The 16,282-nt window shown below is 38.5% G+C and overlaps 1 protein-coding gene across 3 annotated transcripts in view; it reads left to right on the top strand.

The window, feature by feature from the left end:
* PPP2R5E (protein phosphatase 2 regulatory subunit B'epsilon) overlaps positions 1-16,282 on the top strand; it is a 74,206-nt gene that overhangs the window by 15,124 nt on the left and 42,800 nt on the right. The window contains exon 1 of one of the 3 annotated variants that reach the window (XM_048307711.1): positions 7,841-7,946. The exons of the other annotated variants lie outside the window; for them this stretch is intronic. The gene's annotated coding sequence lies outside the window, so the exon portion shown is untranslated. Of the gene's footprint in view, positions 1-7,840; positions 7,947-16,282 lie in introns of those variants that run through there. 3 annotated transcript variants of the gene reach the window in all.

Genomic DNA, 16,282 nt, shown 5'->3' with positions numbered 1-16,282 from the left:
AAGGAACAATCATTCCTGTTGCAGAAACTACTAATCAAGGACTTTGCAGAGAGGAGGATTGCCATTCCCTTCATATAGATTCTGAGATGACCTCATTTGACACGAGTGCAGTGTTGGTTTGTCTTCCCTTGTTTTGTACAGTTGTTCCCAATGTGAACAGGCATTGCACTATGGCAAAAATTCATTTGAGAGCCAAAATCGTCAAAGTGATTTCAGTTGTGGTGAGATGTGCCAAAACTTCATGGTCAATAAAAAGCAAATGGTTTGGAAATGAGCATATTTTCATGTTTATTTGCTTTTGGAGAAGTATTATACTTCTGGATTAAAGAGCTCTGATATATCAAATATAACAAAAAAGCTCTATAACACCACATCATATACAATAAAAAATTCAGAGTCTTTTTTTTTTTGTTTGCAGTTGGTCTTTTAGGCTAAAGCACTCAGTACTTGATAGTATTTTTTGCCCCTGTAGTTTTAAATATCTCAAGGAACAGGACCTATCTCATGTCCAGAGCTGCAGCCAAGAGTGGAACAGAGCATCCACCCCCATGTACTTCATTTTGGGAGAGCTGTCAAATGGGTGAATGGAAGTAATTCAGCCTTCCCCCCATTACTAGATTCAGTGGCTGGACAGATGCTCCCTCCCTCTCTTTTTTTTTTTTCACTCTTGCTGCATTTGTGGTTAATGCAGTTTTTTCTGCATTGTTGTTTCCCAGGTTTCTTGTCCATATTGAATATCTATATTTGGGATTATTTTTCCCAGATGTATTAGCTGATGTTTTTCCACACTGAACCTCACATTATTTTCTGGCTGTGTAAGGAATTTGCTTAGGTTCCTTTGTATTATTTCTGACTTCACTGCTACTCAAAGTTCTCTATTTAATATCCTCAGAAGATGTTATCTATATGCTATTTTAATCATTGGATCATTAAGGAAGTTATTAATATCTGGACTAAATTGATTCTTATATCTCACTGGCATTTCTTTCCAGTTGGATACTTGGAGATTTTTATCCTTTTATTTCTAGACTTTTTGGCAGCACTGTGTGTGTCAGCCTCTTCTATCCAAAAAAATTGGAATCCGTTTTGAACGTAGGACTTTGAGGGAAAACTGAAGTGTGATTCATGCTGGAATAGAGTAAACTTTGTAAATCCAATCACAATTGAAATTGAAGCTGTGTTGTAATCATTGCATATATATCTTCACGTGGATTTCAATATGCTGTCTTTTGTACTTTCATTTGTGCAGTAGTAGTTCGTAAATGATAAATTATTAAGTAAATATTTTCCTAGTGGAATGTGCTTTCTATTTTTATATATCATCTCGAGAACAGAATGTGATTCCTTTCTGGAGGGTCAGCTATTTGAAATACTTGCCCGTGTTTGTTCTAACTGCATAATCTATAATCCTCAATATGTCTTTAATCCACTTTCTCTCCTATAGAACTAAATCTTTGGAATAGGGAAGAATATAGTGTGATAGATAGCATCTAAGGTTATAAAGTTTGGAAAGATTAAATTTGCTTCTGAGGTCGGTATTGCTAGATTTTGGCAAATAACAGATAAAAGAAATGACTAGTTAAAAAAATAAACACTACTCATATTTTCATGCCTATGGAATGAACAAATAATAAGTAACAAAGAGGTTTTGTAGCATTTCATCTCTAGAAATAAGATAAAGATGAAATTTCCCACTTGGCTAATCTTAAACATGCAGTGTAGTATTAAGCGAAAGGAATTGATTTATTTTCTCTTAATTCTTTATTGTTCTTGTGTGAAGTTGAATTGAACTTCAAAATGTTTACCTTTGTGTGCATGACTAAGGCAGAAACCAGAGTGCACATTTCTCAGCACTGACCACTTGGGAGTGAGTGGATGCATTAACGTGAGCAAATTTAGCCTTGGGTTCAAGGAGGGGGTGTGTGCATTCACACACGTGTCTTGAAGCCTGTCCTGAGAGAAATGAGCGTGTCCTGGGATTGTTTAGTGTGGCTTTGACACTTTGGGATGCTGGTTTTCTCAAGGATTGCACAAAGAGCTTCTGTGGGATTGCTTCCTTAGAGTAATGGAAGGAGAAAAACCCCTGAAAAAAACTGTCTGTAGTCTACATGTATTAATAGGCAAAATTAACAAAATTATTCGGGGTTGGACTTTTGATGGACTTGATAAACTATATATTTTAAGGTAGGAGAATAGGGAAGACCAGTCATCAGCGGTCAGATATCAAAAGTCTCAGGAGTTGTTTGATTTTTGTATGGTTTTTGTTTTATTTATTTAACCACAGACTGGTTGTTTTTGTGTGCGAATTTTGGATAGAGTATTAGGTACTGGAGTGTTAGATGTAAATACAGCTGATTATTTCCCTCCCTCCCCCCCCCCCCCCCCCCATAAGTGTTGCTTTTGTATGTTTTGGTAACTGACAGCACTTGAAGATCCTTAAATAGAACAAATTATCAAAGGTCAGGTGTCTGTGTTTGTCTAATAAAGGTATTAGGTACCATTTGTTAGGGGATGATGGATTTGTCATTTCACCTAGTGATAAATAATCTGATTTTATAAGGTGTTTGGGGAGTGAGGATAATTATCATTTCAAATGGCAGGCTTGCACAGAACAGTCTTTTTTTTAATGAAGCCACACTGCATAGCAGGCCTGGGTTCAAAGTCCACAGGTATTTCTGGGTCTTTTGTTTGTTTTGTTTTAAGTAGTTGGCATTAAACACAAATATTCCTGGTTTCATATTTTAGAAGAAGCAAGATGATCTGCAATATTAAGTAAATCCAGCTCATCAGTCCCAATGTTTGTTCTTACAACAACATGCATAATACTGAAAAAACCCACATTCTTCTAATACTAAACAGAAGAAAAAAGTTAGTGTGGAATTTCAGTATAATATACGTGTAAAATTTAGGAGAATCCTGTGAGGAGATGTAAATTGCGGGGAAGCTTATTTGCCTGAGTAGAGATTTCCTTTATAGGGGAAAAAAAAAGGTACCATGTAAAACATGGCCCTGTCTGGTACAGGCCCTTAAAAATTATTCCATCTGATCCATTCCTGGGAAGGGATGGGAACTGGCTGACAGGGCTGTGAGTGATTCTGAACACTGAAATGTCTGTTTTGCCACCTGCATTTACCACTGTGATGGCATCCATATGGCTGCAGGGAGGAAGGGCCTGCATTTTACTTTTTCCAGTGAGGAAGTAAGTGGGATTTCACTTTTTTTTTTTCTTTTCAGGCAACAAGAAGTTTTCTCCCAGCTTCACTGCTTAGATTCATATTGTGCTCTCTGTACTGCCATACCATTTTCAGTAAAAGAGCAGTTGCATGGAGACAAAGAGGCTGCTGATTTAAGTCTCAATAGAGAAGTCTGTTAGGCTTCAACTGTGGGAGGATGCTAAATGTAGCTCAGAGGTTGGCAGATGCTACCTGGACCAAAACTACTTGAAAATATTAAGCAGCTGTTTAGTAGGTTTGCCTGAAAAAAAGAGACATTTAATGACTGGAAGAATTACTGGGACAAATATGACAGAGGTTGTTCAGTTTAAAAATGTACTTACTGTCTGGATGTGATTTGCTGTTCATGTTGAGTAAAAAAATCTGCTAATCTTGATGAGAGGGCAAAAGAAATCCAACCCCAAGCCCTACTTTGTCTTCCCACCTGTCTTAAATTTTTTTTTGGTTTTTTTTTATGCCAGTTTATGCAACATTTTGAACTTGATTTTCAAAGAGAGCAATACCGTTTCTGATTGTGATTATGTAAGTTAAGCTGAAAGCTGTGGAGTGTTGTTTTCTGAAGTTTTCAGAAAACTCAGGGTTACTACTAATGTTTTTCAAGGCTATAACACAATGAAAATTTACCTAAAGGTTTTATTTTGTGCTGCAGCTTTTGGGAGCACCATAACTGAGGTGGTAGGACTGGGCCTGGATTTCTCTTGGGTGTGTGTAGCGCTCCCGGGGTGATCCAAAGAGGGGAAGTTTTCTTCATCCCTGCACAAGCCTCCTCTGCAGGTTAGATAGTCCTGGGAACTGCTCTGGTTTCTCACCTTGTTGCTGAGCCAGAGTTTAAAAGTTCTTTAGCTGTTTCATTTCTGACCTGTGAGATGCTATGTGGGACACATGAAATGAGCTATCCTGGCTTTTTTTTTGTTTTTTTTTTTTTTTCTCTCTTTTAGCGATGGAGAGGGGAGATAAAAGTTGTGAGAAGCTGTTGTGCAGCCTGAGTGAAACAGAGAAAAGGCCTAAGGAATCCATTGCTCAGGACCAGGGTAGTTGATTTAAACAGGGAGTATGAACTTCAAATTAATTTCTAAGTGGGGCTGCCTTTATGACCTGTTCCATGAGGAGAGTTGATGAGAGGATCTCTGTGCCAGGTTACTAAATAGTTAACTTCAAGGGAGATAGTTTTCCTTCAGAAGCAGAGGTTTGCACACGTGTGGGTAACAAAGCATTTCCAGTAGAGCACATTTGATACTTAACCTGAAAAATGTCAAAAGAGGTGATTAATGTTTTGTACCTTTGGAATAGGTTTGATTTTGTGTGCCTGAAGCTTCTAGCAGGTGCTATAGAAACCAGGGAAAAACATTATCTTTTCAGCATGTCGCACTCAAAGTTCACATTGAGCCACAAAATAATATTCAAATGAATGACAATCTCTTGTTTGAATCTAAATGGAAAATTGAGTTTTCCATGGCCTACTTATTCTAGAAATGATCATTTCATTGTAGGCAAATTTAACTAAAACCTAGGAGACTTCTTCAAAATTACATGAAAGGAAAAATAATATTATTCACTTTTAAGGTGAGGCAAAGAAGTGACAAGAGATTTTTCAGAGGGTCTGTGTTGATCTATCTTGCCTGCTAGTTCTGCTTCTGAGAGAAAGCAGTTTTCAGTTTTCACAAATACATTCTTGGTTGTTTGCTTACTTTTTTCTTTTGCTACTGTACTATACAGTAATGTGACTAAAATTGCTATATACAGTTTCTTAAATTTCAGGGTTTTTTTTCAGAATTTTAAAAAATCTATTTCTAAAAGTGTGCATGTTTGCCCACATGAACTGGTTACTTTAGAACTCCCCTAGCGGTCCCATGCTGTTTGTCAAGGGTAGTGTTTGTGCCCTAGGTCAGCTTTTTGCTTTGTCTGTGAACACCAGCCCAAATTAGGCTGAGTTCTGAGACAGCAGAAGATTACTCTATGTGTAACAGCTAGATAGGGTTATCATAATTAAGAATGATCAGGCATTTTAGCATCTGTTATTAACCAGAGTGTACATGTGTCATTCTCACGGAGCAGATGAGGGTGATTTGTTTCCTCTGAGGTGTGATGGAGGCATCGTTGTTAGTTCTGGCTGGGGCTCTGGTAAAATCAATATGAGGATGCATCATAGCCATACTTGCAGGAGCAGTAGGAGGATAAGAGAGATGCAGACCCATTAAATGATCGAAGACCCAGAGAAAATGCCTTATGCAATTCAAAAATCAGTTTGAATAGTTTATTAAAAGGCTTCTGGACAGATATGGTCATAGTGTCTTATGGGGAGAAAATACTGGTTAAATAGAAGAACTGATGCTGTCAGCTAAGGCAGGAACCATGTGGTTTTAATAGTGAGGAAAAGTCTGTGCTGGCAGGAGCTGTTGAAATGGATGATAAATTCTCTGTGAGTTTCCTAAAAGTCGTGACTTGATTTGGAAAGTTACATTGTAGCTGAGCACACATTACCAGATTAATTCGTGGAGGGTTGCTTCTGTAGGATATCTTAGGGACGGTTTTCATTCAGGTTAAACTGCCTGCTTTTGTAGCCCCTTTCAGCTTGCAGTTTCCTAAATCTGCAGCTCTAAGACCCTAGCTTTTCCCACTTTAGAAGCTATGAAAGTTGTTGGAAAGGCAGTAAGGAATTTGGGAAGAAAAGTGAGGCTTTCATGAGTTAGACTAGTGGGATGTTTCCTTGGAGGAATTAGCCTCTGCTGTTTCCTCTGCTCTGTATATGTTGGGTGAATCGCTGCTAGTTGTTGAGAACTGCTCGCTTGCTGCTTTTGCTGCTCAGCCTGAGACACGGGGTGGTGAATTACAGAATGGATGATGACTCAAAGTGCAAGTGAACTTGGTGGGAGCTAGTCCTAAACACCACCCAGCACTAAGTAAACATTCAGAAAAATTGGGATGTCTCCAGCTGGGCATTGAGAATTAATGGCTGCTTTTAATCTGACTCTTTTTATTTCTCAGCATTCCTTTAAATTGGTATCTTGTGAGTAATACAGCATAAAAATGACAGTCTTAAAAAAAAATTACTATTGTCAGGTTTGCGGAAAAACAAGATAAAAATTACAACATTATGCAAACTCTTTAAGATTCACTGCTTTTATTACAGCTAAGTAACTGAAAGATTGCTCTAATTTTATTTTAATAGAAACAAATCTGATTGAATAATTTCTGTTTTTTCTTTTCAAAAATGAGACTATCACAAACATTTAAAAAGGTCTTGATTAGAGGTGATGAAGTGCCTAGTGAAATTTAAGTATCCAGACTGGAGCAGTGTTGCTTCATTGGTTTGTCTTTAGCATGAAGTCTTGCTTTTCAATCAGATTCTATTTTTTTTTAGGAATAAAATTTTTAAATTAATTATTCTGGGTTTTAATATATTACAGTAATTCCTGATGTCATTATGCAAAATTAATTTTTTCTCCTAAGAGTAGTGTACTTTGGGTTTTTTTAAAGACTTTTAACTGAAATCCATAGTTCATTTTGTTGCTTCACCAGATCTTTTTTCTTCTCTTAGCACATTTTAGCAAGCCTCCCCAGGTTAAAGAAAGGCCATAGAGTTAAAATATTTTTAAACTGTGATCCTGCTTAAGCTCTTCTATTTTCTCACTTCCTGACTGAGTACAGCTATCTTTGCCTGCCCTTTCTCCCTTCTTTTGTTTACTGCTGAGGACAGGGCTGATACCACATGCATTGGAGATCCTCATTGCCAGCTGAAAGGAGTTCAGGAGCAAATGCCTTGTCTTAGGGAGTATTGAACAACACATCCCTACACTGGGAAGTGATCTTTTATGGCATCAAAAAGTTCATCTGTGTGGGCTTTCAGTGTTTATTGTACTAATTTGGTAGTGTGGCATGCAATAATTTGTCATATGTTACCTATTCATACATCCAAAAAAAAAGGAAAGCAAATTAAGGTTTCCTGCCTGTTTTATTATTTTATATGACCTCCTTAAATCTTGCTTTTTGATTTATCTTTCAATGAGTTTGTAAAAATGAAACAGTTTGCTGATGAATCTGGAATTTATGGAGATTTGATATGTATATCTATCTATATCTATTCTTAAATATATGAAATGTTTATATCAGTGAATCGCTGTTCAATATATCTTGTTGAAAAATGGTTATGCTCTTGTTCTCTGAAAATACAGGCTTCTAATTCGAGTCTGCCTTTTTAAGAGTTTCCTCCAACATTGTCTCAAGGTAGAGTTTGAAAAAGGAAGCAATTTGTAAACTGCTGAAATACAGCTCAGTGTCGAAGCAACCTAAGAATAAAATGACTCAAAAAAAATAGTTGCTCTTATTTTGAAGGTGAGTCGGAGTGGAGGAGCTTGCTTTGTGCACAGCTGCTATTGGCTGCACAAACCCTTCGTTTTTGTGGCTAACGCTAGATAGGAATATTAATAATACAACTCACGCCTTGTCGTATTTTGCTGCTTAATCATCTTGTTTGGCACACCCCCGGTCATGTTCTGTGTGGCCATAATTTAGGAAAGAAAACTCACTGGGGCACTGGTATTACAGTGCAGCAATCAAGGAGGCTGGGATTATGCAGATAATGAAAGGACTGGCCGGCGTGTGTTTATCCAGGAAAACTGGAGTGAAGTTTTAGCCAGCGAGGAGCTGCAGAGCCGCCTCCCGTGCCGGACCATGGCCGTGGCTCCCGTGTCACGGCTGCCTTGAGGATCCAGGGTGGGTAAGCAGAAATCAGGAGCACTGCCAGGCTCAGAGATTGTGTCAGCAGGATTGCTGCAAGGTTCTTCCACCAAAAAACTTTAGCTCTTACAAGTCCTTCATAATGTTGTCTTGCCTGTGCTGTTGCTGCTGTCAGAAGTGGTGTGTCAAGGAGGCTGATAATATTTTGTTGGGAAATACTTGATTACGTTAACATAGTTTGGAAAGATAAAGAGGGGCTCTAGCATGAATCTGAATTCCAGTGGAAGGGAAAAGCAGTACTTCTTTTTTTTTGTTTTAATTTTTTTTTTTACAACTACAGTTTTAAAATCTAAACCTAACTTTTCCTCAGAGGCTAGAACTGACCCCTGTAAATTGCTTATAATTCAAAGTGTCACTATATTAGTCTGGATAACTTCTGAAAAAAATGTGGAATAGAAAACAAATGTTTGGCTTGAACCTAAAGGTGGTTTAGTTGAGGGGTGCTGTAAAGGATAAAATTATGAGAGGATAAAAGGAAGTATCTAAAACAAAGGGAAACTAAATTTGATTGGGTTTTGTTTGGTTAGGGTTTTTTGGTTGTTGTTTTTTTCTCTTTATTTTGTTTTTAAAAATCAAGAACCTCTGTCCCTCTCTTGGTTTTTAAGTAGTTTGATCTTTAAATAATGTAGGTTCTTCCAAGAGACCCATGATTTTTTGTGAAGTGGCTTCCATGCTTTTGTCAATGCATGAATAAGAAATAGTAGAATGGGTGGGGAGGAAGTTGATTGTAATTTGACTTAAAAGCATGAATGTTTTGACCTCAGCGATTGGCAGTTTGAAAAGAATGATTTGCTGTGCTGTTTGTGTGAGTGTTGGGTTGTTTAGTGTTAATCACCATCCAGTTATGAATATAATTCACTCGTTAGACAAGTGAATTAGACTGTAGGCTGGTGCTGGACTTCTAAACATACCTTCAGTAAACACTCAGGTTAAAAGGAAGGATGTTATTTGAAGTGCTGTGTTGATGGAAATTTCATATTCATCTTGTGGAAATATCTTGTGGATGTAATGAAGGTAACGCTTGTCAAGTTGGAGAGGTCTGTAAAAATAAGAAATTTTTATTATAGTTTCTTACATAGTTAAAAGGTGTATTTTCTGAGATACAGTTTTGAGTGACTAATTGTGAAATTTTCATTCCTAAGCAAGGGATAAGGTGTTAGGGTTTCCTTTTTGGTGGGATGTTGTTTATGTTTGCTTTTTCTAGTGACCTATGTTTAGGCTCTTAAGTTTCAAGTAGGATCCTTTTTGGTTTGGTTTATAACTTAAGTTGACTACTTAAGCAACTGACACCATTTACCATAGACCATACCAGAAAATTTTGTCTGTGCTTGCTGTAGCAAAGCAGTGGAGTCAGAGAAAAGCTGATCCTTATTTTTTTAAATGATACTTTTGTTGCTGGGTTTTAGAGCTTTGAGACAGTGGGTGGAAATCAGATCAACATATAACCTGATCCTATCTGCAGAGTTCTTCTAGGCTTGAGAGGCCCAAAATTTGAAGAAGCGTAGGATCAGTCCCCATTTTGTAACAGTTTTTCTTGCATTTCAGAATTAAGACCAGGTTTTGTGATGCTCAGAAATAATTCTCATTTGATTATATTAGCACTTTGCCTGATTAAGTAAGGATTGCTGAATCAGGTTCAGTGTTTGAGAGGTGAAGGGAGATGAGTGTTAGTGTTTGTGTTACTCTGGCTGGTGTGTTTTGTGGTAACATTTTAATAAAAGCAAGGGCTGATTGCTGTGTTGAAGGATGTTCAGAAGGACTGTATTTGTATTCTAATTCAAAAGAGATTTTCAGTTTATTTTTTGCCCATCTTTTTGCTGAAGTTAAGACAAGTTTTGAAGTCACCATTGAACATGCCAGGGCCTGAGTTGGTTCTCCTCCAGCTACAGGTAGGGAATTATGCTCAGAATAAAGGTAAAATTTACTTTTAAAACCAAACTAGAATTACAGTTTTCAAAGTTTATATGTGAAAGTTATAAATCCAGAAGTTTTTGTACCAGTAATGTTCTTAAATATTTTCATAGGAGTGAAATACTGTGTTTCAGTTTGGTTTAAGAAAGGACATCAGCATTGCTTATTAGGCATATAAAAAAGTAGCTTAGTTTTGAAATACCAGTCCAGTGGGAATTTCGTACACCTCCTGTGTATTCTCCCCCATGGACATTCAGAAAACATTAGGAGTTTCAGGTACTGTAAGTCAGACATTTACTGTGGTCACAGTTTTGTTTTGTTTTGTTTTTCTTTTGTCCCCCCTAAACATTTTCAAGTAGTTATAAACTTCTTCCTACAGATTTCAATGAGTTCATTACATACAGTGAGAAAATAAACTTCCTGGTTTTTGTTGTTGTTGTTTTTTGGTGGGTTGCTTTTTGTTTCTTTTAGGAGCTCAGGAAGCCCAAAACCAGAAAATGACCAATGATTGTTGTCTTAGACCTACCTGAAAGTTAAGGGTTAATGGCAGCTCTCGAGGTGGTGCCAAGGAAAGGTGGGATGATCAGGGAAGGGGGAAAACCGAGGGAAGTTTGTTGCTCAGTCACAGAATGAGGAGGCAGAGAGGAACTGGCCAGACCTGTTGTATAAGAGGAGCTGTATCAGGTGCGGGGCAGGGAACTGGAGCTCCCTGATACCAGCACGAGTCGGGTCCAGCACAGAGGAGCGGAGGGAGCTCTGCTCCAGCCCATTTATCCTGCAGGGGAGAGGGGGGAAGTGCTGCTGCTGGCAAACTGCGGTGGCTGAGCTTGCTCTGAGAGCTCAACTTTTCCCTCAGCCTTTTAAACTCTCAGCACTTTGTAACATTGGAAACAGAAGAAAATTCAAGGCTTACTTGATCTGCTGTTCCTTGGACATGGTGAGGATGTGGAGAAATAATAAAAAAATTTTATTCCTGAACAGGTAAAAGTACACTGTTGTAAAATAATACAATTTTGTTTGCCTTACAATGACTTTAATCAAAACACCGATGCATAAGGATACATCTGTCTACAAACTAGTTGAATTTTGGAATAATTTAGTTTTTTTCTTAGGTATCTGAGATATTGAAGGGAGGGCCAAGAGTAAATACTTGCCCCATGAGTGCCCTTAGGTGGTGCTGATGCCTCAGGGAAGGATTATCTCAGAATGGGAAGAGTAATGCCCAAAGCAGAAGAACCTGTCATTTTCCTCTTCATTACACAAGCAGCCTTTTTAATTTCCTCTGCCTTGCTGAATCCTGATTGAAACCTTGCATTAGGCCAGGGCAGCCTGGGTGCCCAGGTAGGGCTGTGTGCAGTGAGAGAGGATGTCTGCCTCAGATACTGGATGAGAGGAGTCTCCTGTAAAACCATCAGGCCTTTGCCTGGGCAAAAACTATTTGGGTACGCCTGAACCATCTCTTGGAGAGTTGGAGTGTGTAACTAGGAGTAACCATGTCTGTCCCATCAGAGTTGTGTCCAGAGCTAGAAACTCCCAAACATTTTTTTCCAACGTTTTGGATGAGCGACCACAAGGTTTGGGAGTTGAAGTGAGAGAGGGATGCTGTTGAGCTGGGTTCTAGGGCCCAGGTTGCCTGGTGCTCTTGTGATGGGCTCTGTGTCCCCTGTGGGGTCTTGTTCTCCTTCTGCTCGCTCCTTGCTCTCTCCAGGCACTGGATGTCCCTCACAGTGCTGTGTCGTGGGAAGCAGGGATTCCCCGTTGGTTTTGAGGTACCATGTGTTTGAACTCAAAGAGATGTGCACACTTGTTCTGTAATTAACTTGAGTCCTCAGTCAGGACCAAGGTTGTACACAGCCACATGGAAATGTCTCTTTAAAAAGAGAAAGAACCCCAGCCAAACCACACTAATGTGAGAGTGGGAAGTAGGGATGTGCCAGCTAATGGTGGTGGTGGTGGTTTGCTGGGCAAGGATTTTGCAGTCTGTTGTATGTGTTCTTTCTTTTTCGCAGAATCACATTTAAAGCAGATCCTTTTAGCCTTCATTTCAAGTGAAAAAAAGTTCCTTTCTCAGCAAAACAAACCATCATAGAAGCATTCAATTTCTCATTTGCAGAATAAATGATTTTAAGTTCTCTCAAGTCCAGCATGGAAAAAGTACTCCATCGTTTTACTGGATGCTGTGTTCTCCAAAACATCCCTTTTTTTAAATGGCTGTTTCTTAATGATCCACAGCTGAAGGTTCTTTCCTTTACTCTTGGCAGCCTGAGCTGTCTTCATAAGGTGGAACAGGATCTCTCTTCCGTCCTAGGAAATAGTATTAATCCTGCCAGTCTTGAACTGAATCCAGAATTACTAATCTGTCAAAACACTACTTTTAGTTATTACAGATGATATTCACGATATTTGAGAGTTGCATTCATGTTGTCAAAAACACGTGATGTGTTTGTCTGTGGTAACCTCAGAATTTCTAGAAGGGATTCGTTATATTACTATTAAATGACTGCAGTCTTTATTAGTAAAAATGAGTCAAGTTCTCTTAATAAAATGGTAATTTTCTAATTACATACTGTATTTCTAAAGTAATGGCTTTTAAATACCAAGTATTTAAATTTGGCTTTTTAGTGGAATAATAAAGTATTACAAAGGCTGTCAAGTAATTTAGGATTAATTCAGATCATTTAGTTATTTTTCTCAGTGTTTTCCTAGTAAAAGATGCCTAACTAGTCTGTCTTTCTCATGATCTGTTTTTCCTGTTTGTATAAATTTGGTTGATAACTATACAGAAGCAGAATAGTTGGGAGGAAATTCCAAGATGTTTCAACTTTTCATTAGCAAAGTGATTGAGAAACAAGGAGGGTTCACTGAGATGTCTGAAACATCATTTTGTAGCTGTGTAGCAAGCTGGGCTTGCTGTCACGTTCATGAGAAAGAAATCTGTGTGGAAAAGCACCCTCTCCAGAATGGGTTGCTTTTATGTGTGTATTGTCTTTCCTTGTTTCAGTTTTTAAAAATCTAAATTTACATGGGTTTTCTGTCATTTCTTTTGAGTAATCCTTGCATGTTTGCAGGTTGGTGTAGGTAATATGTTGGGGGAAAAAAAGGCTGGTGAATAGATAGGGTACAGTTGATCTCTAGTGCTGCAGTTATCTCCTGTTTGATATGGTGCTTTCTTGCAGGATTTAGAACTTTAAATGTCGTGTGCAGGAAGGCCATTACTTAAAAAAACCAGCACGTATGAGGGAAACTGCTGTAAAATCTTAGAAGCTAGATTCCGGTTAATTTGTGTTAAACCCTGGAACAAATTTACTGGAAGCTTCCTTGTCTGAATGAATGTGAGACATACAGATTCCTCAATGCAGCAGCTCAGAAAGAGTTACTCAACCAGGTTACTTTTCCAGTTGTGACTAAGGGGCCAATTAGCAGCATCCGGAATGAGACGGCAGCGCCTAGGTAAAAATAGATGGCATTTGGAGAAGCTGGGGGCTGGCTTGGAGGAGGTCTTCAGCTGTAGACTGAGAGAAACAAGAGAAAGAGGCACCCTTCAGAAAGGAGTGTTATAGGAGTGTGTGCGTGAGAAATTCCATCAACAAGCAAATGTACAAGCAGCCCAGAGGAATGGCAAAAAGCAATACCAAGTTAGACCCTCAAACCAACAGGCCTCTGCTGCCAAAGGAATTCCTGAGCTGGGCTCTTACTCCCATCTGACAAGAGCGATAAGGCTGGCATTGATGTGAAAATGAAACAAGCTGTAGCATCCTCTGAAAATGACAGGAACCAGAGGTGTGGGTGTACAGCTCGCTAGATTGTTAGCTCTTATGTTCAGGATTGATACATTAGTGCCTCTGTCAGAGGCAGGAGTAAGTCACACACGAGTGATGCTTCAGTTGATTTGCTTGAAGGCAATTAGTTGACTACTGCTGGCATCTCTTAGACTAAATAATTAACATGCAAGGTACAGGGAGGAGAACTGGATGGGCTGGGATTTTGCTTTCTAGCCTTTACAGTTACAACTTAGTCCTGTGACCACAGCAGCTTCAATGGTCCTTCTCTGCCGTTTTCATAGGATACTGAAGCTGCTGGATTAGTATAGTTAAAAACTCTTTTGTTGCTCACTGACCTACTTTGGCTGTGCGTTAGCTCTTGGATTGGGAAAGGGCCATCTGTATACATGCCCGTTGGTACAGCCTGAGTGTAAAGAGAACATAGGATGCTGTCTGCCTTCTCTTGATAAACTTCAGTCCAGTGGAAGCAATTACTTAAAATACTCGATTTTATTCTGAGTGGCTTGCTTCACTCGGCATTTAATAATGTATTAGTGAATTCGATGGAAGAAAGAGAAGGCATGAGGGATGCACCTGAAGTCCTATCTTTAAATACAAATGATGTGTGTAAGTTAAAGACTTCTTACTAGTGGTCTAGTAATGAGCTGGCTGCTTCTTAAAAAGTATAGGCAAGCCAGGGAAGGTGTGATCTGTGTATTCCCTTTGACAGATACAAAGCATGTTTGCTGATCTGTACCTGCAAAGGCTCTATAAAAATGCTTTCAGAATGTTACACTAATTCACTGGTAGTGTGTTTAGATCACCTCACTTTTAGAGTTATCTGTATTTGTATAAATCTGCAAACCACAAACTTTTCCTGCTGAGTTTTTCTCCATTAATTTTTTGTGGAATACGTAACTGATGAGACTGCTCTTCCTTTTTATTTTTTCATTAGTAAGCAATGAGCTTTCTGCCAATTGGAGCAAAGGTGTAATCACAGTTGTAATGAACCAGAGTAACACTTCTTGACTTCAGTTTGGCCAGGGTGGCACTTCAAGATGAAGTTTGTGACCTCAGCACAGCTGGGGATAAATATTGCTGGAAATCTAATTTCAGTTTATCATCTTCAACAGAGAAGCAGCTTAACTAATGAGTAGCTTGGAAGAGGTAGAGAGGGTAACAGTTGATGAGGAAGGGCATTGTTTGGTAACCACAGAGGAAATGTTTTAATGATATTTAATGCCCAAACTGTTACGTCTGGTTAATGTTTGTAACAGTCCAAATTGAGAAGGCTTTGCAAAGTGACTCAAAGCCCAGCAGAGCTATACCTTTGGTTATGTTACTTGCATGACATAACCCTGTCTGTATAGTTTCTAATTTTCCCAGACTTGTTCTTGAGAACTTAATAGAGAACTTTTAATTTGTTATGGGTCAAATATTTATTTTTAAAAGCAATATGCTGTTGTAGACTGATAGTGATATTGCAGAGGGTCTAAGTAATTTCTAGAGAAATTCAGGTGCCAACTCCCAGTGGTCATCAGATATATTTGTCTGTCCAGGAGCAGACAGCGTTTCTGAAGAACAAAAACGCCTATAATGGATTTGCACACAAGCAGGTAGATAATATTCTGCCTTAAAAACCCTGCATTATTTTATTTAGTGTTTTTGAAGAGGTTAGAGGTAAAGATCTTCTGAAAAAAAGTCTATGTACCTTGTGCTAGTGTGAGGTTATGATAAAAGTTGTTCTTTAGACAATTATAAGTATTCTGAAATTAGGTCTTTGGTCTCTAGAACCATGTTAGGGAGATAAAATGCTTACCCCATTTAGGGTTCAAAAAGCATAATAAAAAGTTTCTGTTCAAAAGAGAAAAGTGGCCTAATATTCTGTCAGTCAATTTTACAAGTTTTAGCAAAAATACCTGGTTTAGGTATAACAGAGCAATAGACTCTAAAGGTGGGTAATTACTAGTAGATGAGTTTCTCATTTACACTGCTTTGAGCTGAGCTGTTCTGTGATGGACAAGATCCTATTTCTAAAGGAATAGCTGTTATTTTTGCATAGACATATGTAATGATAATACATAATAACATAAAATACCCAGCATAACACATATTAACTTGACAGGTTACAGACGAGTATTATATAAATGTCATGTTTTTGCCTTCTATTGCTGAGTTGTTCCAGATCCTGAATAATCTGAAGATTAAAAAGTTGCTGTAGAAGTGGTATAGAATGACAATGTGTTTCTGTGCACCTAGGAATGTGAGCAAGCTCTACGGTAATTACAAAAGCAAAATAAAGTAGATTTATATATTTATTTCCTGTCATTTAGACATATGTACTGGGCTTGGCAATGTGAAAAAGGGTGTTCCCTTAACTACCGGCTTGGCTGATTGGAGTTATTGTCACAAGGTGTTGAATAACAGAGTGTGAGCCTCACAAATGACTGTGTCTCAGGACGGCTGGTGGAGCCTGAGTGCTGGAACGCCTTTTCCAAGGAGTGTACGTGGAAGGAGGGGCTGGTGTTGTAACCGCCCTTCTTGACAAGGAAACCACATGGATTGTTTGTGGATGCAGAGTCCTCACGTAGCATCTTCTGAGTAATGCTTTTGAGTTTCTTAGCTGGCAAGGAGCTGTTA

The sequence above is a fragment of the Corvus hawaiiensis genome, chromosome 6 (genome assembly GCF_020740725.1).
Source record: "Corvus hawaiiensis isolate bCorHaw1 chromosome 6, bCorHaw1.pri.cur, whole genome shotgun sequence".
Classification (NCBI taxonomy): domain Eukaryota; kingdom Metazoa; phylum Chordata; class Aves; order Passeriformes; family Corvidae; genus Corvus; species Corvus hawaiiensis.
Note: the sequence above shows the minus strand (reverse complement) of the source record. Positions and strands in the feature narration are given on the sequence as shown.